A 24019-nucleotide genomic window follows, 5' to 3' on the forward strand; every position below is an offset into this window, starting at 1 on the left:
CATGGCCGCTGGGCCTGCGCGCCTGGAGACTGTGCCCCGCAACGGGAGAGGCCACAACAGTGAGAGGCCCGCATAGCGCAAAAAAAAAAAAAAAAAACTCAAATAATCTCTTCTCAAAAGAGAAGAGCTCAAAAGCCTCATTTCAAAGGGCATTAAAAACTCATGGCAAGCGGAACAACTAAGCCCGTGTGCCACAACTACTGAGCCTGCACTCTAGAGCCCGTGAGCCACAACTACCGAAGCCCGCGAGCCATAACTACCGAAGCCCGCGCGCCACAACTACCGAAGCCCGCGAGCCACAACTACCGAAGCCCACGAGCCACAACTACCGAAGCCCGCGAGCCACAACTACTGAAGCCCGCACACCTAGAGCCCATGCTCCTCCACAAGAGAAGCCACCGCAATGAGAAGCCCGCACACCGCAACAAAGAGTAGCCCTCGCTCGCCGCAACTAGAGAAAGCCCGCACGCAGCAACGAAGACCCAACGCAGCCAAAAATAAAATAAATAAATTTTTAAAAAAAGAATGAAGCCATTTGTTTAAAAAAAAAAAAACTCATGGCAAGAAAGTCAGAGGCAAATAATGTTTCTCATCCACATTGACAGAAAAGAGAAACAGAAGCTACACGTCATCCATAGGGGAACGGTGAAATCCATTACGGTTCCAACCATCAATCACAAGCATGAAGGTTAAGTCCAAGGAAAAAAGCTCATGGGTGCTGTCAAGTGGAAAAGCAGGGCACACAATCCGCTGTGCACATAACTGTGCCTTTCATTCAATCCACAAATGTTTACTGAAAGTCTTCTCTGGGCCAAGCTCTGTTCTAAATGCTGGGGATGGAGCAGCAAACCAAACAGTCCCTGCTGTCAAGAAACAACTTTACAACAATGTTGAAAAAGTATTTGGGTATTAATGTGGGGAGAAGAGACAGCTCTCTAGGACCAAGAGCGTGGGGTCCTCTCCTACATCCTTTATTAAGTTTGATGGTCCGGGGACTTCCCTGGTGGCGCAGTGGTTAAGAATCCGCCAGCCAAGGCAGGGGACACGGGTTCAAGCCCTGCTCGGGGAAGATCCCACATGCTGCGGAGCAACTAAGCCCGTGAGCCACAACTACTGAGCCCGTGAGCCACAACTACTGAAGCCCACACACCTAGAGCCCGTGCTCTGCAACAAGAGAAGCCACTGCAATGAGAAGCCTGCACACCGCAACCGAGAGTAGCCCCAGCTCACCGCAACTAGAGAAAGCCCATGTGCAGCAATGAAGACCCAACACAGCCAAAAATAAAAAATAAACAAATTTATTTATTTATTTAAAAAGTTTGATGGTCCTCTCTGTGGAGGTCTTCTATAGTCCTGGTTAATTAATCCTGAAACACTTCATGGTTTTTCTTGCTACTGTCAAAAGTATCTCATTGTCACTACACTTTCTGGTGGACTGCTGGGTAAGAAATGCCCCCAGTCTGTGAAGGCTAACCTTGTACCCACCAACATTCCTGACAGCTTATGGAGAGTCTACTGGTTTTTCTCAGCACACGCAGATGCAATCCCAATCAAGATTCCTGCTGTTTTTGAAAAACTCAAAAAATTTCAAAATATCCTACAAGGCCACAAGTAACAAGTAAGAAGTGGGTAACGGCCCAAGAACAGGGAAACAGGCCAATGGAACAGCAGAAATGAGACACTGGACTTCGTCAGGGCTGGAAGGAAAAGTACCAAAGATGCAGAAAGCTTTGGAATTTTGATGCTTTTACAAACGCCTCTCTGCACTCAACCAATTGCTGCAAAGCGCTGGTGGCCCCGGGGTTTTGGCGCCACCCCCCCCACACACTGTACGTGGTTGACCACGCGCTCCCGCTCAGCCACGGGCACGCGGGCTCTCGGCGACCTGGGTGGGCAGAGCAGAAGCTCCCGCAAGATCAGAGCTCCGCCTCAGAGCCCTGTTTACGCGGCCCGCGCTAACGCAGAGACGCACAGAGAACTGGTCCGAGAGGGTCCATCTTCATTTTGCACTGCCAGCGTCCCAGCGGGGCTTAGTGAGGGCAGGAAGGAACACGAGGATGGAGATATCGTCCCAGGGTCTATATATGTCCAGACCTAAGTGAGGCATGTTTAGAGCACATCCCCAAACTCTGACACTCCTCCCGAGATGGGGGTCTTTGTCCCCTCCTCTTCAACGTGGCCTACACTCAGAGACTTGCTGGGAGGCAGGAGAGCGCATCCGGAGCAACGCTGTGTGACTCCAGGGCTGTGGAAGCTTCCGCCGCCATGTTCACCGGGACACTCACTTCTGGAGCCCCGAGAAGAAAGAAGTCTGATTAAACAGAGCGCCCCCTGCGCTCACCGGGAGGAAGCCCAGGCCACAGCGAGAGTCCACTCAGAGGTGCTTTGGTCAGCAGCCCAGCTCACGTGCCAGCTAACAGGCAGCATCAACTTCCAGATTTGAGAAAACCCCTCCAAAAGACTCCGGCCCTCAGCCACCAAGCCATCCCCGGCCCGGCGTCCTCCCAGCTGAGGACCCCAACCCTGTGGGGCAGAGACGGGCCGTTTCCACCGCAGCCTTTCCAAACCCCTGGTGCCCAGGCCCGTGAGCAGAAGGGGCGGTCAGCCTTCTGGGCCCTCGCCAGTGGGGGCCGGAGCGCTCGGCAGTCTCTGGAGGCCCGTGTCCTCCTCCCGCTGATGAGCAAACAGGTACCAAGCGGCTGAGCGCCTCTGGGAGGCCGGTCTGTCTGGCTTGGCTCCCGGGCCCCGCCCTTCCCTCCGCGTGCCGCTCCAGAGACTGCAACAGAACTCTGCTTTGCAAAACTTCATAAACAGAAACCTTAATTAAATAGAGTTGGGAGGCCAGCAGGCGCACGCCCACGCCCCGACGGTAGGGCCGCCCGACAGAAAGCGGACAGGCTCCTCTTCCCGCCTGGCAAGGCCTCAGCCAAGGAGACACTGACCCAGCCCAGCCCAGCGGTGAAAAGCCGCCGGATGGACCCCATTCCTCCAGCAGACTCTCGACTCCAGGGTCGAGAGCTATTTAAAAGAGCTCCCCTCTCCCGGCCACGCAGGGACTTGCACGGGCTCCCCATGGCTGCAGACCCCAGATTTCAATTCCCCGTTGGTCCCGAATAAACCCAATTTTGCTGGAGAAATAGGCAGCAGTCTATCTGTTTTACGGCAACCGTTTCTAAGATAACTGTAGGACTCACAAGGAAATCAGGCGAATGTTTGACAATCTGACAACTTGGATGCCTACAAATGTTAATTACATCAATTCAACCTATGAATTATAGTGTCATTCAAAACGGGAAACACTAAAAGAATGGATGACGAAGGTGAACCACCAGGTACACGCCACAAATGACCTTCAGTCATGTAACGTTCAACGCTGCACACACGGTTAACTCTGCTTTGCAAACGTTAACGAGTCTAAAGAAGACGACGGCCGGTGCTAAGCGTACAAGTGGCATCTCCCAAGAAGGGCCAAGGTTTGCAAGTCAGACATCTCCAAAGTATCGTGACAATTACTGAAAAGGAAAGGAACTCCTCCTTCCTGCCCGATCAACATGTATGAGAAGTGCATGATGCAGCCACCGTATGTTGCCAGCACATGGTACAATACCCGTGAGCATGTAAGGGTTGAAATGCTGGGCGATGAAGACCCCCAACTGCAACCGTAAAGTTTATTTTCCAGAATGTCACTTTGGAGAAGAGCCATCTGGTGTTGGTTCAACAACTAAGCGTACAGAAACCACCACCAACCATCACACCGCCATTCCCTGAGCTCCCAGTAGCGCCTCCGGACCTCTCTCCCAGGGCCACACTCCCCAGCCCCACCCGTTCCCCCAAGGCCATTCTCCACACTGCAGCCCCAGCCATGGGATTTCTTACGGCTTGCTGCTTTCCCTCCGGTATCAGTTTTCAGAGTAATGTGCTGGTTCCCTAGCGTTCCCAAATAGTGACCGGTGAGGCTGTGATCCACGGGTTTAAACATGTAAAAGATAAGTACAGCTTTTTAATATATGTATATATTTTCTGATGTTCCAAATTATCCCATCTTTTTCCAACGTAAGCCCCTTCAGTTACCTCCTACAGCTTTTAACACACTCTAGTAATTCTTGATAGCTTTCTTGCTTTCAGGTAAAACGAGATACTTCAGGATCGTACTGTTTATTTTCTGTGCCAAACCCAGACTTTGCCATTGATCCAAGGGGCTTTGATTCCAATGGGAAATGATACGTAGAAACCACAATCTAGGTGCTGTGTGCTCACTGCTACTGGTTGGTCACTGTTTCTAGCCTTTCCAATGGACAGGGATAAGAAATGTTTTCTCATAAAATTTTTTTAAAACAAATTAACACTGATACCTCCAATTCAAATTTGGGATTACAAGGTATTTACTTTACTTCAAATTAATAGTTGTATATCTCTTTTCTTACCCTGAAAATAATTTCCAAATGACAGTAACATAATGACTTATTTATCATTTTATATATGTGTGTGTGTATATATATATATATATATAGTTTCAAAATAATATGAATATTACTACTAACAATACAAGTGTATATCTCTTTTCTTACCCTGAAAATAATTTCCAAATGACAGTAACATAATGACTTATTTATCATTTTATATATGTGTGTGTGTATATATATATATATATAGTTTCAAAATAATATGGATATTACTACTAACAATACAAGTACTAAAAATTGGTTAAGATTTCTTTGTAGTTCCTTTGTCTTTAGGATTTATCCCACTACGATAGGTGTACAATCCAATTTGTTTTGAAGTCACTGGAAATCGTAATTCTCCGTGTACTTAAGCCACCAATTCAATTCCTAGTTAGGTTCTTTTTTTTTTTCTTGGCTGTGCTGGGTCTTCATTGCTGTGCGAGGGCTTTCTCTAGTTGCGGCGAGCGGGGGCTGCTCTTCGTTCGTTGTGGTTCGCGTGCTTCTCATTGTGGTGGCTTCCCTTGCTGCAGAGTATGGGGTCTAGGTGCACAGGTTTCAGTAGTTGTGGTGCACGGGCTTAGTTGCTCCAGGACATGTGGGATCTTCCCGGACCAGAGATTGAACCCGTGTCCCCTGCATTGGCAGGCGGATTCTTAACCACTGGACCACCAGGGAAGTCCTCTTTTTTTTTTTTTTTTTTTTTTTTGTGGTATGCGGGCCTCCCTCTGCCGTGGCCTCTCCCGTTGCGGAGCACAGGCTCTGGACGCACAGGCTCAGCGGCCATGGCTCACGGGCCCAGCCGCTCCGCGGCACGCGGGATCCTCCCAGACCGGGGCGCGAACCCGACTCCCCTGCATCGGCAGGCGGACGCGCAACCACTGCGCCACCAGGGAAGCCTTTTTTTTTTAAAGTATAATTTCCATGTTATTGTGTTTTCAGAGAATAGTATTTCTTCAGTCTTTAAGGACTTAGCTCCTTACTTGGGCTTTGGTGGAGGCTATGGGGCAGCACCTGCAGATCTAAGTCAGGGTGGGAATGTTCCAACCTTCCAGCTTCCCGAGAACCATTCTTGACTACCATGCTGTGCTCACACAGTAACGTACTTTCACATATAGCTTGGGAAGCACACAGGTGTCGAAAACACTTGCTTCGGAAAAGTACCTGATGGCTTCGGCCTCTACTATGTTCCAAATGACGAACTTCTTAATGGGCTTATTCTTGGGCATGCATTGGGCACAGCTGGCTCGGCGCCTTTTGGCATGACCATTTTTCCTTCTTTTCTTGGTCATCTTGGAAGCAAGGAGCCCTAGTTAGGTTCTTTTGATTCATTTTGCTTTAATTTTTCGGTAGTCTTCCCCCCTCCTTCTGATAATTTTACTAAAGAAGATACGTTTAGAAACCTAATGTATAACCCTGTCCCCTCCCTCTCCAATAAGGAACCCCATTTAAACTAGTCTGGGGTTTAAGCTTTTTTATCATAAGCAAATATTTATACACCTCTCTCAGATAAAAGTGCATGCCCTTCTCAGCTCTGAGCCTTCCTTTTCTCACTTACCATATCCTAAAGATGCTTCACAGCAGGTTGTCATCACCTTCACTCCTGTTTACAGCTGCAGAGTGAGTACTACAGGTGTAGCGGACTCAGTGCAGTTATTTGACCAGCCCCTCTGTGGACATGGGTGTGTTTCCAAGTCTTCAAAGGGCTCTTCCGGAAACCCAAATCTGATCAAGACACACCCACTTAAAATCCTTCAGAGGATTCCTACTGCCTACAAGATACAGAGCATAACTTTTTTTTTTTTTTTTTTTTTTTTTTGCGGCACGCGGGCCTCTCACTACTGTGGCCTCTCCCGTTGCGGAGCACAGGCTCCGGACGCGCAGGCTCAGCGGCCACGGCTCACGGGCCCAGCCGCCCCGCGGCATGTGGGATCTTCCCGGACCGGGGCACGAACCCGCGTCCCCTGCATCGGCAGGCCGACTCTCAACCACTGCGCCACCAGGGAAGCCCCAGATCATAACTTTTAACGCTGCATGTCTGGGTCCTTACAGTGCTCCTCCCTCCCCTCCCCCATCACCCCACTCCCCGCGCGAGTATACCAGGCCCTTCCGGGTTCTTCAGAGCCCTGGGCTTCCCCCGACCCCCAAAGCCTCTGAGCATAGTTCCCACCCCCATCTGGACGGGTCATCCTAATCCTCGGCCCCTCGCCCACTCCTGTTCCCCTGGACCATTCACATCAGTCATCCCCATCTTAGAAGAGCTGCCCCTGACCGCTGACCCACATCTCAGAGCAAAACATGCCTCCCTTTTACAGTCCTTCCTACCGCTGCAATCTTACATTATTCGGATGGGCCTCGGATTAACTTGTGCCTTTACTACTTCCTGGCAGGAAGGAGCCGCGTCTGTTTTTGTTCACCATTATACTCCCCACCACCACCGCAACGTCTGGTACACAGCAGGTGCACAGTAATTTTGTTAGTGAATGGTTGTTAAATTTAACATAGTAAGTATCTGTTCCATGAAAGTCTGATCTAACTCATGCTAGTGCCTTTTTAAAATGATAAATCTTGGGACTTCCCTGGTGGCACAGTGGTTAAGAATCCGCCTGCCAACGCAAGGGACACGGGTTCGAGTCCTGGTCCGGGAAGATCCCATATGCCGCAGAGCAACTAAGCCCGTGTGCCACAACTACCGAGCCTGTGCTCTAGAGCCCACGAGCCACAACTACTGAGCCTGCATGCCACAACTACTGAAGCCCACACATCTAGAGCTCGTGCTCCACAAGAGAAGCCATTGCAATAAGAAGCCTGCGCACCACAACAAAGAGTAGCCCCCGCTCGCCACGACTAGAGAAAGCCTGTGCGCAACAACGAAGACCCAACACAGCCATAAATAAATAAACAAAAAATTTTTAAGAAGAATTACTAAAAAAAATTTTAAAAGATAAATCTTGACTACCTTCTTCATCTAAAGTTGCTGGTCTGTACAAGTTTTCTACCTCCAAGTTCAATACTTTTTTATTTATTTATTTATTTAGTTGCACCAGGTCTTAGTTGCGGCAGGCGGACTCCTCAGCTGCGGCATGCAAACTCTCAGTTGAGGCATGCATGTGGGATCTAGTTCCCTAACCAGAGCTCGAACCTGGGCCCCCTGCATTGGGAGCTCGGAGTCTTATCCACTGAGTCACCATGGAAGTCCCTCCAAGGTCAATTCTGATCATTTATATCTTCTTCATAAACTATCCACAGCTTTTCAGATTTACTGCCATCAAATTGTACATGGATGTTCTTACTTGTAAAATTTTCATATCTGTAGTCATATCCCTTTTATTTATTTATTTTAATTGATTAATTTATTTATTTTTGACTACGTTGGGTCTTCATTGCTGCGCACGGGCCTTCTCTAGTTGCTGCGAGCAGGGGCTACTCTTCGTTGCGGTGCACGGGCTTCTCATTGCGGAGCACAGGCTCTAGGCGCGCAGGCTCAGTAGTTGTGGCGCACGGGCTTAGTTGCTCTGCAGTCCTGGACCAGGGCTCGAACCCGTGTCCCCTGCATTGGCAGGTGGATTCTTAACCACTGCACCACCAGGGAAGTCCCCATCTTCTTTTTCCTCTAAAATGTACTATGTATGGCTCTAGGGCTGTACAAAAACAGGCCACGGTGGGACGTGGCCCATAGGCCTGTAGTTTGCCAACCCCAGGCCTAAAGTTTAGCTGTCCCAAGAGACATGCTATACTTGACAAATATAACCCCAGCTACAGTGCACTCTCTAACTCAGTTCTGGTGATGTCAAGTCTCTTGCACTTTTCATTTAATCCACGCACATGCTGGTGCGTCCAGGCAGCTCCCTCCCTCCCAGGCTGCCACGCCCACCCAGCTAGGCTTCAGTTTCCCAGCAGGGCACCTCCCCAGCTGCTCTCAGAAGCTGCTCTAAGAGTTCCACCAATTCCAGTAACTGAGAAACGCAGGAAATTCTGGGGTAATTTCAGTCTTAGTGGCTGTGAGAGCCGGTTCTGAAGCCAGAAAAGGGCTGGGAGACAATACAAACTATATCTCTAGATTTTAGGGGGCAGTTACTTATCTTTCCCAAAACATTTAATTGATGATCCTTTTCTAAACCAAACCTGTGTATTAATAAAGCTAAGAAAGCTGTCAAGGAACCCAAGACTCTCAAAATTCTATATTCAAAACAACAGATCCTTTCCAAGACAACTTGCAGGACGCCAGCTGTACGTCACTACAGTGCAATCACTTTTCCTTCTGTGTGTGGGAGGGTGGAGGTGACTGCCACTCGAGAACACCAGCCAAATGTCCCCTGCCTTCTATCCTGGCTCCATGTCCCACCCCAGGGAGGTGTTCAATCAAGAACTCATTCTGAGGAAAACGTTTATCAAGAGATCACTTTATTTTTCAAGCAAGGTTTTGGGAGGTACCACTTGAAGTTTAATATTCAAATAAAATCAGATGTTAAATCTTGTTAAAATCTATCCCCCCAAAATATTTCCAAGCCAACCACCTAGGTCCACAAGAGACACAGCAAAATTCTAACAACAAAGGTGTTCAACGGTTTCAGAATCCATTTCAGTAAATTCTGAGCTGAACGGCCTTTCACAGCTGATACAATTTAAATTCACACCACAGCTCTGTTCTTAGGACCATGACTATCACTGACATCATTAAAAGCTGATATTTAAAACTTTCGTGATGTACTTGCTACTAACAGTCAATGAATATGTTGCAGGAAAAACAGGAACCCCAACCCTTCAAGGCAAGGGCTCTTTCATGGGACAGTCTTTCTCCCTAGGGCACTGTCTGATCTCATGGACGTAGGCCTGGCAGCACCATCCCTATCCTGATCGGGCTGGCGCTGAGCTTGGCAGCCCAGAGGATGATCAAATAAACATGGGAAACAACAAGACCTAAATGCTTGAAAGGCTTCACAACATCGGGCACGGCCAGAAAACAGAGATTGTAGGCAAATATTTAAAATGAGAAATGTGTCGATTATGTAAATACATGAAAACATACGTAATAACACTGACTAAAAACACAACTCAAAGGAGCTGAACTGATGAATTTGTAAAAATGTGTGCCTATCCCATTAAACACGGGTTCCACACAAGGCATTCTGGGAAATGCCGTTCTAGGTCAGTACTTCTCGACCAGGGGGGATTTTTGTCCCCCAGGGAACACTTGGCCACATCTGAAGACATTTTTGGTCGTCACAACCGGGGGTTGGGGTCCCTCTGGTGTCTGCTAAAATCCCACAATGCACAGGACACGAAGTACCCAGCCCCAAATGTCAGCGGGGCCCCAGCTTTGAACGCCTGCCGTAGAGGATCACAGGGGTGTTTCACTTAGGCTGCAATAAATTGTGCTGAAAATAAATACTTGTTTTATAGGGTTCTTTTTTTAAATTAATTTATTTATTCATTTATTTTTGGCTGCGTTGGGTCTTCATTGCTGCACGCAGGCTTTCTCCAGTTGCGGCGAGCAGGGGCTACCCTTCGTTGTGGTACGCCAGCTTCTCGTTTCTCATTGTAGTGGCTTCTCTTGTTGCGGAGCACGGGCTCTAGGTGCGCGGGCTTTTATTAGTTGTGGCACGTAGGCTCAGTAGTTGTGGCTCGCGGGCTCCAGAGCGCAGGTTCGGTAGTTGTGGTGCACGGGCTTAGTTGCTCCGCGGCATGTGGGATCTTCCCGGAACAGGGCTCGAACCCGTGTCCCCTGCATTGGCAGGCGGATTCTTAACCACTGCGCTACCAGGGAAGCCCACGTATTTGTTTAAAAAAAAAACAAGCCGTGCACACACACATAACTGAACTTAGACTATCGCAAAGTTAAATTCCTGATTTTTAATGCAAAAAAAAAGACAAACTTCGGTAAAATGTCTCAGACAACGTGTGACATATAGTGAGGGCTTGCCAAACTCTCGAGAAGGCGTTATCTCTGCAAGTCTGATCAGACTGTTCAGGAAGCTGCGATCACAATTCCTACCATCCACAGTCCCTTCCGAGTGACCCTACCCACCACTGCAGACCCTGCTGAAAGGAGCCCACCCCTCCCCGGGGAGAGCTCGGGGACCAGGGGCCCCTGGCGCCCAGGTCAGCACCTGGGGGACTCGGTGGAAGGCGAGAGAGCCGTCACGCCGTCCCCAGGATGTGCGCTGGGAAACAGGAAGAGGACGAGGTGGGCAGAGCTGCGAAACGGAGAACGTGCGGCAGGCAGTGTTGCAGAAGCAGCGCACGGTTAAGAGCAACAGTGGAGGCGAGCGGGGAAGGTCAAGACCAGGGTGGCGGCCGGATCCCGCCAGGGCCCAAGCCGCAGTTCCATCAGCCCCGAGGCCCAGCACGACCTTGGTCCCTGGACCCCGCGAGATTCCCTTTTTCCTTATTCCTGTGTGACCCTAAACCCCTGGACTTGAAGTTGGCCCGCTCCCTGCCGTCCTGGGGCCTGACTACAACAGCCAGGCGTCCATCAGAGACAGACGCAAACGATCAAGGCATTTCCCACCACGTGCCCTGCAGCCTGCCCCCAACAAGGCTCTGCTAGGCCAGAGGTTACACCAAATGACACACACCGTGTGGGTGGCAGGGTCGCCCTGAACAGAAATAATCCCCCAGGCAGGAGCGCGCCACCCCATACTGAGCAGCTCACCCTGAGGGCAGGGATGACAAGGCCGCTGCCAGACCCGCCAGGGTGAGCGCAGGCCAACGCTGAAGGCAAGATTCAAGGCAAAGGGCGTCTGAAAGGGTTACTAACTCCCCGGCCCTCAGTCCCGCAACCTGACTGATCAGCACCTTTCAAGATTCTGACAAAGCCGTAGGACCCTTTCCCCAAGGAATCCTAGATGGAATGGAGCAGCTGCTCTGTCCCCTCCCCAGGTCCCCCAGACGCATCCTCAGAGCCACAGTGCTTCTGCATCAGGAGTCTGAAACCACCTTGTCAGACGGCAGGTCTGCTGGGTCAGTACCAGGCCCTCTGTGAGTGAAACTCCCAGAAACAGTGACTAGACCAGAGGGGCTGACGCGCCGACACCAGGCACGGCTGCTGGTGAGGGCACCCAGCAGCTAGGCACCCTGTCCACTCGCTGGAGGGCAGACAACACGGCCGGAGGGGCCTCATTTGATGGCCTTTGCAGCCAGGCCTTTCCAACCAAACAACCATGCCTCCCGGCCCTTGAATGTTTATTCTAACAATTTCCAAACTGAACCTTTTCTACACTATATTTCACTTTCCACGTCTTCCTAAACAGATTGTACAAGACGGAACAGTAACCCATCACAGCTGTGAGTCATCACAACTGGTGTCAGGCAGTAAACCCACGTGGCCTCACCCCACTATGACCCCACACTGTGAAGCTTTGGGTTCCCTGGGCTGCACTGTTTTTACTTCCTCATCACCCTTGCCATCAGTGTAAGCATTTGAGGAAAGAAAAAGGAGGCACATACATATTCCTACTAAGGGATGGGCTGAGAGTAAACAGCCTTCCAGTGCAGAGGTTCTTAACTTGGTCTCTGTGAACCTGAATGAGAAAAAAAAATCACATCTTTACTTGCAATAACATCTGGCTGAAATTTAACACTCATTCAATTCCACCGGTAGACATGAAATCCTGAAGAGCACCTGTGACTTCTTCACCAACAGAAACCACAGGTATTTTCACAAAGCATTAGCATCATACACTCAAAAAGAAATTATTAGAGCCAGTGTCCAATCTGTTACTAAGTGAGCTAATAAAAAGCATGTAAAGAAATTTATCACCAGTTTGGTTCAATATTTTGATAACTGTATTTCAGTATCATAGGTTCTCTTCTTGATCCCATCTTATTTTTTCTAAACCGTTTGTAGGAGGAGGAGAGGAGGAGTCTGGAGGCCAGCAGAGCACAGGGAAAGGTCCCCTGGGGCGCATGATTTGCATCAGTCCAGAAATTTCAAGGTTTTCTTCTAAACAGTTTCAATTAGTTTGAAACAAAAGCGAAAGTTATAACCAGAATGTTACCTTCCACTAATCCTAATACTTTCCTAAAGTTGCAACACACTGATACGGAAATGTAAATGTAGTACACTAGAGGACAGCTGTCTTTACACCCAGTTCCATTAGTGCTGACACTTAAATCCTCAGCATAGAACGTTAATCTTCCGAGTCATACCTCACCTACCATATTTCAAGTCCCACTTGTAAATCTCTGAAGCAGGAAGGGCCCTTCCACTGCTGCCTTCCGACAGCCCCGTGTTGGTCAATATCACATAACCGTGCATCGCTGATTCAACCAAATACTGTAACTAAACGATCTACATACCACTCTCCACGCTCGGTAAATTAAGAAAAAAAATGATGCAAGGCAGATTTGAGTCAGTGAGCCATCTTCCCAATGCATGTACAACTAGATTTGAGAGTATCACCAATAACTGTACTGGCAAAATTTTTACATTTCACTTCGATTCTTCCATACAATATTCAAAATACATTATATAAAATTATGTATTATAGAAATACATAAATCCATTTTCAGTATGTCAGGAAAAATCATACAAGTATATCCAACGAAAGCTGAGGGTTTCATTTACCATAAAGGAGAAAGCACTCCCTTCTTAAGGAAAAACCAGTAGTTTCTATTAAAAACTAAGTCTTGGGATCAAAATTAATTTCAACCCCCTTAACGAATGGCAAATCTATCCTGGATGGTTGCAGGTGTGCGATCAAATTTACCAAATGCATATTCGCGCATGTATAGGTGTCCCCCCCGCAAGGAACTGCCTTCTGCCCTTACCCGCCCCCGCCCCGTCCGCCCCGCCCCCGCCCGGGACTCCGACCCCAGCAGCACGCGCTGAGACGCATTCTAGGAGTCAAACTTCACGAAGGAGAACCTGGCTGGCCGAGGCTCGGAACCGCTAACAAAACAGCGTCTCAACAGCCCCGACGATGATATAATGCAGACTAACGCTCCCAGCCTTTTCTGAAGTGACTCACGATCCCTTTCTAAAGGAATGTGGAATTCCAGCGAGCGGCCGGACCGTGCCCGACGCGCCCAGGCCTCTACTTCACATCGGCCGTTTATTACTCGCGACGCATTTGTCACTCATTCCAGACACCGGGCACCCGGCTCCCTCCCAGCCTCGAACTCGGCGGCGGCCACCTTAGGGCCTCGGGGACCCCCGAAGCGCCCCCGCGACGCCTGCCCCGCCCCCGCGCGCGCCCGCTCCCGGCCCCGCCTCCGTTCCCGGCCCCGCCCCCGTGCGCCTTCTCAGCCTGGGCCCCGCCCCCGCCGCGCGCCCCCGCGCCCCCCGCCCCGCCCGCGCAGGGGCGCGCGCCGCGCTCCGAGAGGGACGGTTAGGAGCGCGCGCCTCACCACGGGCCCCGCGCGCGGCGGCGGCGGCGGCGGAGCCTTCCAGAAATTTCCGCGTCCCTAAGCCCACACCGAAAAACAAGCGGGGCGCGCCCCCGCGCCGGCCCGGCGGACAGCGCCCCTCCCCGCGGCTCCCCTCCCCCACCCGCGCCCCCTCCCCGCCCCCTGCCCCGGGCGGCGGGTCTGGCGCGGCCCTCCCGGGCGGCGGCAGCCCGCGGAGACCCGGGCGGCGGCTGCGGGGCGGCGGCCGCGGCGCCTGCAGGCCGGCGTGATTGATAGTGACGGGGCGGCGGAGCGGCGGCGGCGGCAGAGCGGTTGAGTGACAGCTTACCTGGGTGCCAATCTTCATCACACTGACAAGCGGCTGCAGCAATCGGGACCCGCAGTGCCGCGCCCGCGTCCAACCGTCACGCCGACGCTGGGCCACGCGACACAGCCTCGCTCAATGGGAGGAGGGCGACGCCGACGCGCGCCGCATCAATATTCACATAGGGGGCGGGGCCTTCCGGGGCCGGGCTCCGCCCCGTCCCGGCGCCGCGGCGGTCGGGGGCGTGGCCTGCGCGCCGGGGGCGGAGAGTGAGCCGGGGGCTGGCGGCGGCCGGCCCCACCCCCGCCTCGCTCCCCAGTCGGGCCCCGCCCACGACCGCAGCGGCGCGGCGCGAGGAGAGGCCCACCCCGCTGGCCGCGAGCCCCGCCTCGCTACTACGCAGCTGGGGGCGTGGCCTGCTCTCGCCACGCCCCCTCCGCTCGCTACTCAGCGGCCGGGGGGTGTGTGGTGGGGCTCGGGTGGGCGAGACCATCCGCGACGGTCCGACGGGGAGGGCGGGCTGTACCATCCGCAGGAGGAGCCTCGGGTCCTCTTCGCGCGCCCGGGGGCCGCGGGGCCCGGGCAGCCCCGGGCTGCCCTCGGAGGCCGGGCCGCGCGAGCGTTTGGCGCCCAGCCCCCTACTCTACTCGGCGCCCTCTTTGTGTACAGGCCCGCGGCAGACCCCCGCTTTCTTCCCCGCGGATGCGCACGTGTGTCCCGAGCGCGGTGGCTGTGCCCAGAGACCCGGCTGACCCCGGGCGCCCTTAGCCCTGGTCCGGGCTCCATCCACCGCAGCGCGCTCGCCTCTGGTCTCGTGTTCTGCCCTCAGGCACCTGTCCCCCGGTGATCCACGCAAGGCCCCGTCTGCACGTGGCCTCCCTTAGAGCGACCCGGAAAGTGTGGTCCGTATTTCAAGGTGGACTTTCAAAGGCGGTGCTGCCTTGCGCCCGCGGGCCCTGCCGGTGGCCGTGCGCTCCAAGACGTTAAGGGAAGGGCAGTCCTTCCCTAGTGCAGAGGCACGGGGCTGGGCCGACCGTCCATTTTTGCAGAAACCTTCCTCCTGTGTGGGATCGCTGTCTGGAGAAGGGCTCCCGCGCTGCTCCGGGAAGAAGCCGACCCAGGATGGGAACACGTGGCTGGAAGGTGCCTGGGGTGGGTTCAGTTGTGAACAGCTCGTCAGGACATCCCTCCTCGAAGTCTTCAGGGTTCCACCAACACCAGAAAGCCACAGATAGTCTGTGTGGCCCTGCAGAACGGCTCTTTTCCAGAGAGTAGGTTGTAGCAGTGCTTAGGCTCAGGGGAGGCCAGTGAGCCACTGACCAGTGGAAAGTTGGAGGGAGGGGACCCCAAAATCTCAATGATGCAGACCGGCTACCTATATGTGCAGGGCCCAGTGCAAAATGGAAATGCATGTCCCTTGTTCAAAAGATACTAAGAATTTTAAGGTAGAGCATTATACGAAGCTCGGGCCCAACTGTCTGCACTGGTCACAGGCGCGGTGCAGCAGCCCTGGCCTCACTGGCCTCATCCTAGTGCTGACCCAGGGCTGAAGCTTTCACCTGGTTCCCATCAAGTGTGCGAGGCAGCAGGGGTCTCAGACCAGGAAGACCTGGGGTTGTGCAGCCCCCTGATAGCCAGGTACAAGTCACCAGGCAGATGAAGCCCAGGCCCTGCACCCCAGTCTGGCCTCTGCGCCTGGTCTCCTCTACCCGTGCCCCCCATGATCCGCTGCCCTTTCTTTCCTTCTCTCTACAGGGCCATCTGCAGAAAACAGGAAGAGCCGCAAGTGCCGTCAGTGATCCCCTCCAGGTTTGCGCCTCTAAGGCTCACACATTTGGGGGCCCTCTTTAGGAAAAATCATTCAAAATGAGGTAGAAGTGGGGTCACGGAGGGCAAGGCTTCCTTGGCTTCCGTTTGCCTCCCTCCACAGCCTGCCCCCTAGTATTGGCACCAGGGTGGTTTACTAACAGAAAAGGAACGTTTGTGCACAAGCAGCTCTTCTGATAACTTTCCTTCCAATTTCTTTTTTGTAAAGATTTGCTACTGTTTTCCCAAGGACGACATCTAGGTGTGTGAAATGCAAAGCCTCATATAATTGTTTATAGAACTCTCCAGATGACAGCAGGTGTGTGAGGCCAGGAGGGGAGGCACAGTAGGTGGGAGCAGGCAGGGGGGCGGAGAAGCGCTTTGAGGGACCCACAGGGAAAGACAGAAAGAACTCTGCCGAGGTGCCGGCCAGCCTCACCGAGCCCCGCTCTGTGCAGCCCTGTCTCAAGCTGGAGCGGGTTGGGGAGAATGTGGGAGAAAGGTGAGCCTTGGACCCTGCCTGGCAGAGCTTATGAGCCAGTGCACAAAGCCTGTGGCGGCATGGATGGGGTGCAGGGAGCTGCACTGTGTGGGAGAGATTACGGGGTGAAGGCTGGAGGAGGTGACGGGGGCAGGCAGGGCTTGGGCCATCCTCAGAGGATGGCTGGGATCTGGGGCTTTGGTAAGAAAAACGAGTGAGAAAAACACCTAAAAATAAGGGCAAGTCTCTTGGCTTTTTATGGCGGCCAGTGTGGCTGATGTGTAAGCTGCCTCAGTTTGCATAGGTGAGCAGGAGGTCACCAGCGATGAGTAGGGGATAGTCCTTTTAGAAATATGTCAGGGGCTTCCCTGGTGGCGCAGTGGTTGAGAGTCCGCCTGCCGATGCAGGGGACACGGGTTCGTGCCCCGGTCCGGGAAGATCCCACGTGCCGCAGAGCGGCTGGGCCCGTGAGCCATGGCCGCTGACCCTGCGCGTCCGGAGCCTGTGCTCCGCAACGGGAGAGGCCACGGCAGTGAGAGGCCCGCATACCGCAAAGAAAAAAAAAAAAAAAGTCAGACCTCATCACTGCTCTGCTCAACCCCTCCGAGTGTCACCCATCTCATTCAGAGCAAAAACAAAGTCCATGCAGAGCCCTTGAGGGTCTCCCGGATATCTCTCCCCTCTGCACTTCTGACCTCAGCTCCCACCACCCTTCCCCTCACCCACTCTGTTCCAGTCTGCCACCTTGCGGCTCCTTGCTCTCTGCAAGCATGATTTCAGCCTCAGGGCCTTTGCACTGCCTATTCCCTGTGCTTGAAGCACTTTTCCCAAAGATATCTGCATGGCTTTCTCCCTCACTCCCTGAAATCTTTCTCAACCTCACTTTCTCAAAAGAGGTTTAAAATTGCAAACTCCAAACCCATTCCCTATCCTCCTCCCCCTGCTTCCTCCTCTGTGGTACTTGTGTAGATACATGTAACATATGATGTAACTGTATAACCATGTAACTTGTTTATTATGTCTGTCATCCAACACTCCCACCCACAACACACACACACACACACACACACATGCTCCGCAACGGGAGAGGCCACGGCAGTGAGAGGCCCGCATACCGCAAAGAAAAAAAAAAAAAAAGTCAGACCTCATCACTGCTCTGCTCAACCCCTCCGAGTGTCACCCATCTCATTCAGAGCAAAAACAAAGTCCATGCAGAGCCCTTGAGGGTCTCCCGGATATCTCTCCCCTCTGCACTTCTGACCTCAGCTCCCACCACCCTTCCCCTCACCCACTCTGTTCCAGTCTGCCACCTTGCGGCTCCTTGCTCTCTGCAAGCATGATTTCAGCCTCAGGGCCTTTGCACTGCCTATTCCCTGTGCTTGAAGCACTTTTCCCAAAGATATCTGCATGGCTTTCTCCCTCACTCCCTGAAATCTTTCTCAACCTCACTTTCTCAAAAGAGGTTTAAAATTGCAAACTCCAAACCCATTCCCTATCCTCCTCCCCCTGCTTCCTCCTCTGTGGTACTTGTGTAGATACATGTAACATATGATGTAACTGTATAACCATGTAACTTGTTTATTATGTCTGTCATCCAACACTCCCACCCACAACACACACACACACACACACACACACACACACACACACACACACACACACACAAACACTAGAATCTACACTCCAGGAGAACAAGAATTTTCCTCTGTTTTGTTCACTGATGTATGCCGAGCACCTGTACTAGTGCCTGGCAAGTAAATATTTGTTGACTGCGTGAACGGGTGCTTCTAAGGAATGGTGTATTCGTTATCTATTGCTTCATAACAAATTATCCCAAACTTAGTGTCTGAAAACAACATACATTATCTCAGATTTCTGTGGGTCAGGAATCTGGGCGTGTCTTGACTGGGTCCTCTGCCTCAGGGCCTGTCACGAGTGGCCGTCAGGTCTGGGGTCTCATTTGAAGGCTTGACTGGGGAAGGATCCATATCCAAGCGCACATTGTTGTGGGAAGATGGACTGAGGGCCTCAGGTCCTTGCTGGCTCTTAGCTGGAGGCCCTTTCAGTTTCTTGTCACATGGACCTGTCCAGAGAGGAAAACAGCAGCTTGCTTCATCCAAGCCAGCAAGGAATAGAGTCTGCTAGGCAGACAGAAGTTACACTGTTATGTAAAGTAATCCCAGAAGCATCTTCCCATCACCCTTGTCTATTCTATTGGTTAGAAGCAAGTCTCAGGTCCTGCCCACACACAAGGGGAGGGGGTCACAGGAAGACACAAACACCAGGAAGAGAGGATCCCCCAGGACCATCTTAGCGCCCACCCACGTGGTATTTCTTTTTCTGTGTAAAAGAGAGCACTGTGGTGTAGTCAGAAGAGCCCTGGGCTTGCAGTCCACAGTGCTGGGGGTGGAGTCTGGCTTTGCCACTTGCCACGTGAATGTGGATGAGGGCACTTGACCTCCCTGCGATCCAGGTCCCTGCCTTCAGTAGGGACTGTCGTACATCTCTCAGGGGATTCTGCAGAGGAGGCAATGAGCTACATGTGGAAGGCTCCCAGCACACAGTGGGTGCCCAGGGCCGAGACTGGAGGACCCATGGTTCTTCACACCTGAGCCCTGTTTTTTTTAATTGTGTAACTTTTTTATTATGAAACATTATCTATCTGCAAGGGAGCAGATAGCATATACATACATTTATATAATAATAAAAGGAATATAAATACACTTATCAATCTTGGGAAATAGAACAATGCCATTACCTTTCAAACCCACTGTCCCCTTTCTTAAATGCTTTTCTTTTTCTCTAACCAGAAATAAATATATCCTGACTTCTGTTTTTTGTTTTGTAATTCCTTTGTCCTTCCTTACAGTTTTACCATCTAGATTTGAAATCTCAAATAATATATTTTACTTTTCACTGTTTTAAAACAATATTTGAACTTTATTGAGTTTTGTTCTTTTAACCTAATCTTTGGTTTGAGACATCCATTTATGAGTCTGCACAGTACTGAGGTTCACTCGCTTTTAGGGTTGTATACTATTCCATCTGTATAACCACTGTTTATCCAATCTACTCTTTTTTTTTTGACATCTTTATTGGCGTATAATTGCTTTACAATGTTGTGTTAGTTTCTGCTGTATAACAAAGTGAATCAGCTATACGTATACATATATTCCCCATATCCCCTCCCTCTGGCGTCTCCCTCCCACCCTCCCTATCCCACCCCTCTAGGTGGTCACAAGGCACCTAGCTGATCTCTAGGTCCATCCACCTCACTACAAATAACTCAATTTCGTTTCTTTTTATGGCTGAGTAATATTCCATTGTACACATGTGCCACATCTTCTTTCTCCATTCATCTATCGATGGACACTTAGGTTGCTTCCATGTCCTGGCTATTGTAAACAGAGCTGCAATGAACATTGTGGTACATGACTGTTTTTGAATTATGGTTTCCTCAGGGTATATGCCCAGTAGTGGGATTGCTGGGTCGTATGGTAGTTCTATTTTTAGTTTTTTTAAGGAACCTCCATACTGTTCTCCATAGTGGCTGTACAAATTTACATTCCCACCGGCAGTGCAGGAGGGTTCCCTTTTCTCTACACCCTCTCCAGCATTTTATCCAATCTACTCTTAATGAGATTTAGACTGTTCTTTCTTTGCAAGGATTATAGACATGATATTAATATTCTTTTGCATGTCTCCTGGGGTACAGGTGCAAGAATCTCTCAGGGGTGTGCATCTAATAAAGAATTGTTGGATCAGAAGATATAATGAGTGGCTGAAGCAACTCCCAGATGAAGTTGCCATTAAATAACACGGGGAAGGCTCTGGCAGGGATGGTATTTGGGGAAAATTCAAAAGTTCAGTTTTGTGCGTGCTGATTTTGAGGTATTTTCAAAATGACTTCTGAGAATAACAAGTGAGTGTTTTGTAAACAAATCTGGAGTTTGTGAGAGAGGTTATAGGTGGAGATACAAATTTGGGAGTTGTATCAATCAGGACGATTTCAAGAGCGGTTTAATAAAAGTACTATTTTAAAAAGATACTTAAGGGCTTCCCTGGTGGCGCAGTGGTGGAGAGTCCGCCTGCCGATGCAGGGGACACGGGTTCGTGCCCCGGTCCGGGAAGATCCCACGTGCCGCGGAGCGGCTGGGCCCGTGAGCCGTGGCCGCTGAGCCTGCGCGTCCGGAGCCTGTGCTCCGCAACGGGAGGGGCCACGGCGGTGAGAGGCCCGCGCACCGCAAAGGAAAAAAAGATACTTAAGTCTCCAGGGGACCAATTAACAAGAAACCACTGTAAACTCCTAGGCTGAAGGGAAAGGGCGAGGGAGCAGTCACTGGAGCGCTGAGGAAAGATGTGCTTTCCTATCTTTCTACCTACTTTGTCTCTCTCTGTGTCTCTGTTTCATGGCTCGTGGTTTTGTTTTTATTTAATTTTTAAATTTTTTTAAAAAAATTAACAATAATTTTATTTGTTTACTTTCACCTGTGTCAGCAATTTGGTTTTTTTGTTTGTTTGTTTTGGGGGGGTTTTTTGCCACGGGTGATTTTATTTATTTATTTACTTTATACAGCAGGCTCTTATTATCTATTTCATACATATTAGTTGTATATATGTCAATCCCAGTCTCCCAGTTCATCCCACCACCACCCCCCGGGGCCCCGGTTTTCTAAAGAGGACAATTCCAACAATTAAGTCCCTAAAAGATCAGGGTGGGAGACACTGCCCCCAGCTGTGACAGTTCCTCCTCAAGGATCCCAGCACAACGCAACAGGGAAATGGCAGCCATGGCCAATGTTATAATGTTGACCAAAGAAAGAATTGTGACTCTCAGGCGGACGTGCCATCAGCAGGTGGCAGACAGCTTCCTGAGCTTGTTAATTGAGTGAGGGAACTGGTAAGACGTTCCAGCCCGTTCAAAGGAAAATGCAAAGAACAGACACCTGTACAGGCAGGAATATTGGCGTGAACTTGCAAATGGTGCAACTCTGGCTTTGGGTAGGAGGATCTGGGGACCATGGGCTGAGGGTTGTCCCTGCATCACAGAGTCCACAGACAAAAATAATTTGCATCGTCACCCGTTCTCTACAACTGTAAGATAGCTCAAAGGCAAGGAAAAGCTAGAATCAGGTAACCCAGAAGGGTGAGCTCTAAAGAATGCATAGTTGCCCACTGGAGACGCCCAGCAAACGTTTTTGCTTATTCCAGGTGTCCTTACACCAGGTGTATTACTTTGCTAGGGCGGCCGTTAACAAAGTGCCGCAGACCGAGTGGTTTAAACAACAGAGTTATTCTCTCTGTCTGGAGGCCAGAAGTCCAAGATCAAGGAGTCAGCAGGGTTGGTTCCTTCTTAGGGCTGTGAGGGAGAGTCTGTCCCAGGCTCTCCCCTAGCTTCTGGTAGCTTGCTGGCAATTTTGGGCATTCCTTGGCTTGTAGAGCATCACCCTGATTTCTGCCTTCATGGTGTTCTCCCTGTGTGCCTCGGTGTGCCCAGTTTCCCCCCTTTTTTAAGGAGATCAGTCATATTAGATTAGGGCCTACCCCAGTGACCTCACTGTAACTTGGTAAAGACCCTGTGTCTCCAAATACAGTCACATTCTGAGGTCCTGGGGGTTAGGACTCACCATATGAATTTGGGGGGACACAATTCAACCCTCACACCAGGAAATCCTACCCTGGAAACACAGCTGGCCAGGCAGAATTGTGAGGGGGACTAGGGCCGGAGCTCTGGTCAGAGCATCAAATCGGACCGGGTCCGTGCTGTGTGGGTCCCTTCCCCACCCATAGGGCAGCACGGTTCCGTGGCCGTTTTATGATTGGTCACCACACCTCCAAACCAAGGCCTCTCCTGGCCAGCGGGCTCCAGCCCTGGCACCAGAATGACCCGGCTTACTTGGGGTGGCTCTCTGTCACTAGCTGAAAATCTGCTCATCAGGAAAACGTTTATTGAGGCGTTCTGGGGGCAGGGGCGCTGCGGTGGCCCTTGTCTCCCAGGCTTGCCTCCCGGCCAGGCATGCTCCCCTGAGATGAAGCCAAGGATACGAAATACCAGTCAAAACAAGCAAACAAACAGCAGGTGCTACGGTGAAAAGCCAACTTCCTCTTGGTTTTATCCTGACCTTTTATTAACCAAGGTTTTAAACTAAGTCTTATTTACATAACCACGTTCCCTGATGCAGCCTCATGTTTTTAGGCTGTGAAACCAATTTTCTCCTTATCATTTTCAGGCACCCAGAGCCTTAACTGAAATACCGGATCGTTCCCTAGATATTTGCTACATTATATTGTCCAGTTAAAAAAAAAGAGTACGAAACACCGTGGTGGAGGACGATGATTCCTGGCTCTCCCCTGACTGCACAGCCTTTGGACAACCTTGCCAGTGAAAGAGCCTTGTTCCAACCACCTGCCCCGGCGCAGCTGTGTCGATGGCACGAAGCTTCGTTCCGCAGCTCCTGTTTCACAGCCGTCCCCTCTCCCTGGTCTTGTTGTGAGTCACACCACGATGGCCGCCCACCCCTCAGATGGACCACAGGTTCTGGAGTTGGCTGCTCTCCCGAGGAGAGCCGGGTGGCGACTCCTTTGAGCAGCACAGGACCGGAACAGACCTCCTCGGGCCACGCAACTGCACGTGGCTCAGTGACCCAGCTGCTTGCTTGCAACCAGCGACTTTCCCAAACCAGCTGCTGCTTCAGCTTCCTTTGTGATCGGGCCAGCTTCTAAATTGGTTAACGGTCAAGAGGCATGGTCTGTGATGTCATGTATGTAAAAATCTGTTTCTCGTTGAAGTTCCAAAAGTAATGACAACACGAGCTTTCGCAGGGCCGAGCTCACTTTGTTGTGATCGCTGCCACCGGCGTAGGGGATCCAGGGTGGTGGATGGATGAAGCCCACCTCTGCCCGAAGCATCCAGCCAGCCTGTGCATCCACTTCCTGGTCTGAGAAACGGAACTAATAAGTAGAGTACAACTTCTCTGTATTGTTTGCTATGAAGAGTGATCTGATTTAAACATCACTCGAAGGCCCCTACTTATTTTACCAAGCACAATGTCCGCAACGTTCCTCCATGTTGTAGCAGGTGACAGGACTTCCTTCTCTTCTGAGGTTGAATAATATTCCGTGGTCTGGATAGACCACATCTTGTTCATCCATTCACCTTTCAGTGGACACTTGGTTGTTTCCACCCCCTGGCTAGTGTGAGTAATGCTGCTGTGAACACGGATGTACAAATATCTGTTTGAGTTCCTGCTTTCAGTTCTTTGGGGTCTATACCCTCGTGGGTGTGAGGCAGTATCAGTGATTTTTAAGACTCCTTTGCTTCCCAGTTTCTTTAGCTGTCTTTCCCTCCCCTCCTACCTTATGAAATACTTAAGAGGTTAAATGTATAAGATAAAGAAATTCCTAAAAATGAGCAATTGGGAAGTTTAGACTTACATTTCCCAGACGGATTGCAATGAGTCCCTTTTTACCCCCTGAGTTCCCCCAGCCAGAGCCTGCCCTGTCCCGCTTCACAGCTGGCTTTGGGTTCATGAAAACATATACAGTAGGGCTTCCCTGGTGGCACAGTGGTTGGGAGTCCGCCTGCCGACGCAGGGGACACGGGTTCGTGCCCCGGTCCGGGAGGATCCCACGTGCCGC

General features: G+C 51.1%; 1 protein-coding gene and 1 pseudogene across 3 annotated transcripts in view; both read right to left on the reverse strand.

Annotated features, from left to right (window-relative positions):
• Window positions 1-14265, reverse strand: part of PKNOX1 (PBX/knotted 1 homeobox 1) — a 46523-nt gene extending 32258 nt beyond the window's left edge. The window contains exon 1 of one of the 3 annotated variants that reach the window (XM_024120204.3): window positions 14119-14265. The gene's annotated coding sequence lies outside the window, so the exon portion shown is untranslated. Of the gene's footprint in view, window positions 1-11888; window positions 13121-14118 lie in introns of those variants that run through there. The other 2 variants (XM_024120201.3, XM_028492687.2) reach the window with 2 other exon arrangements.
• LOC102982051 (40S ribosomal protein S26-like) lies at window positions 5419-6116 on the reverse strand (annotated as a pseudogene).
• Window positions 14266-24019: the final 9754 nt, after the last annotated feature.

Source organism: Physeter macrocephalus, chromosome 8 (genome assembly GCF_002837175.3).
Source record: "Physeter macrocephalus isolate SW-GA chromosome 8, ASM283717v5, whole genome shotgun sequence".
In the NCBI taxonomy this organism is placed as follows: domain Eukaryota; kingdom Metazoa; phylum Chordata; class Mammalia; order Artiodactyla; family Physeteridae; genus Physeter; species Physeter macrocephalus.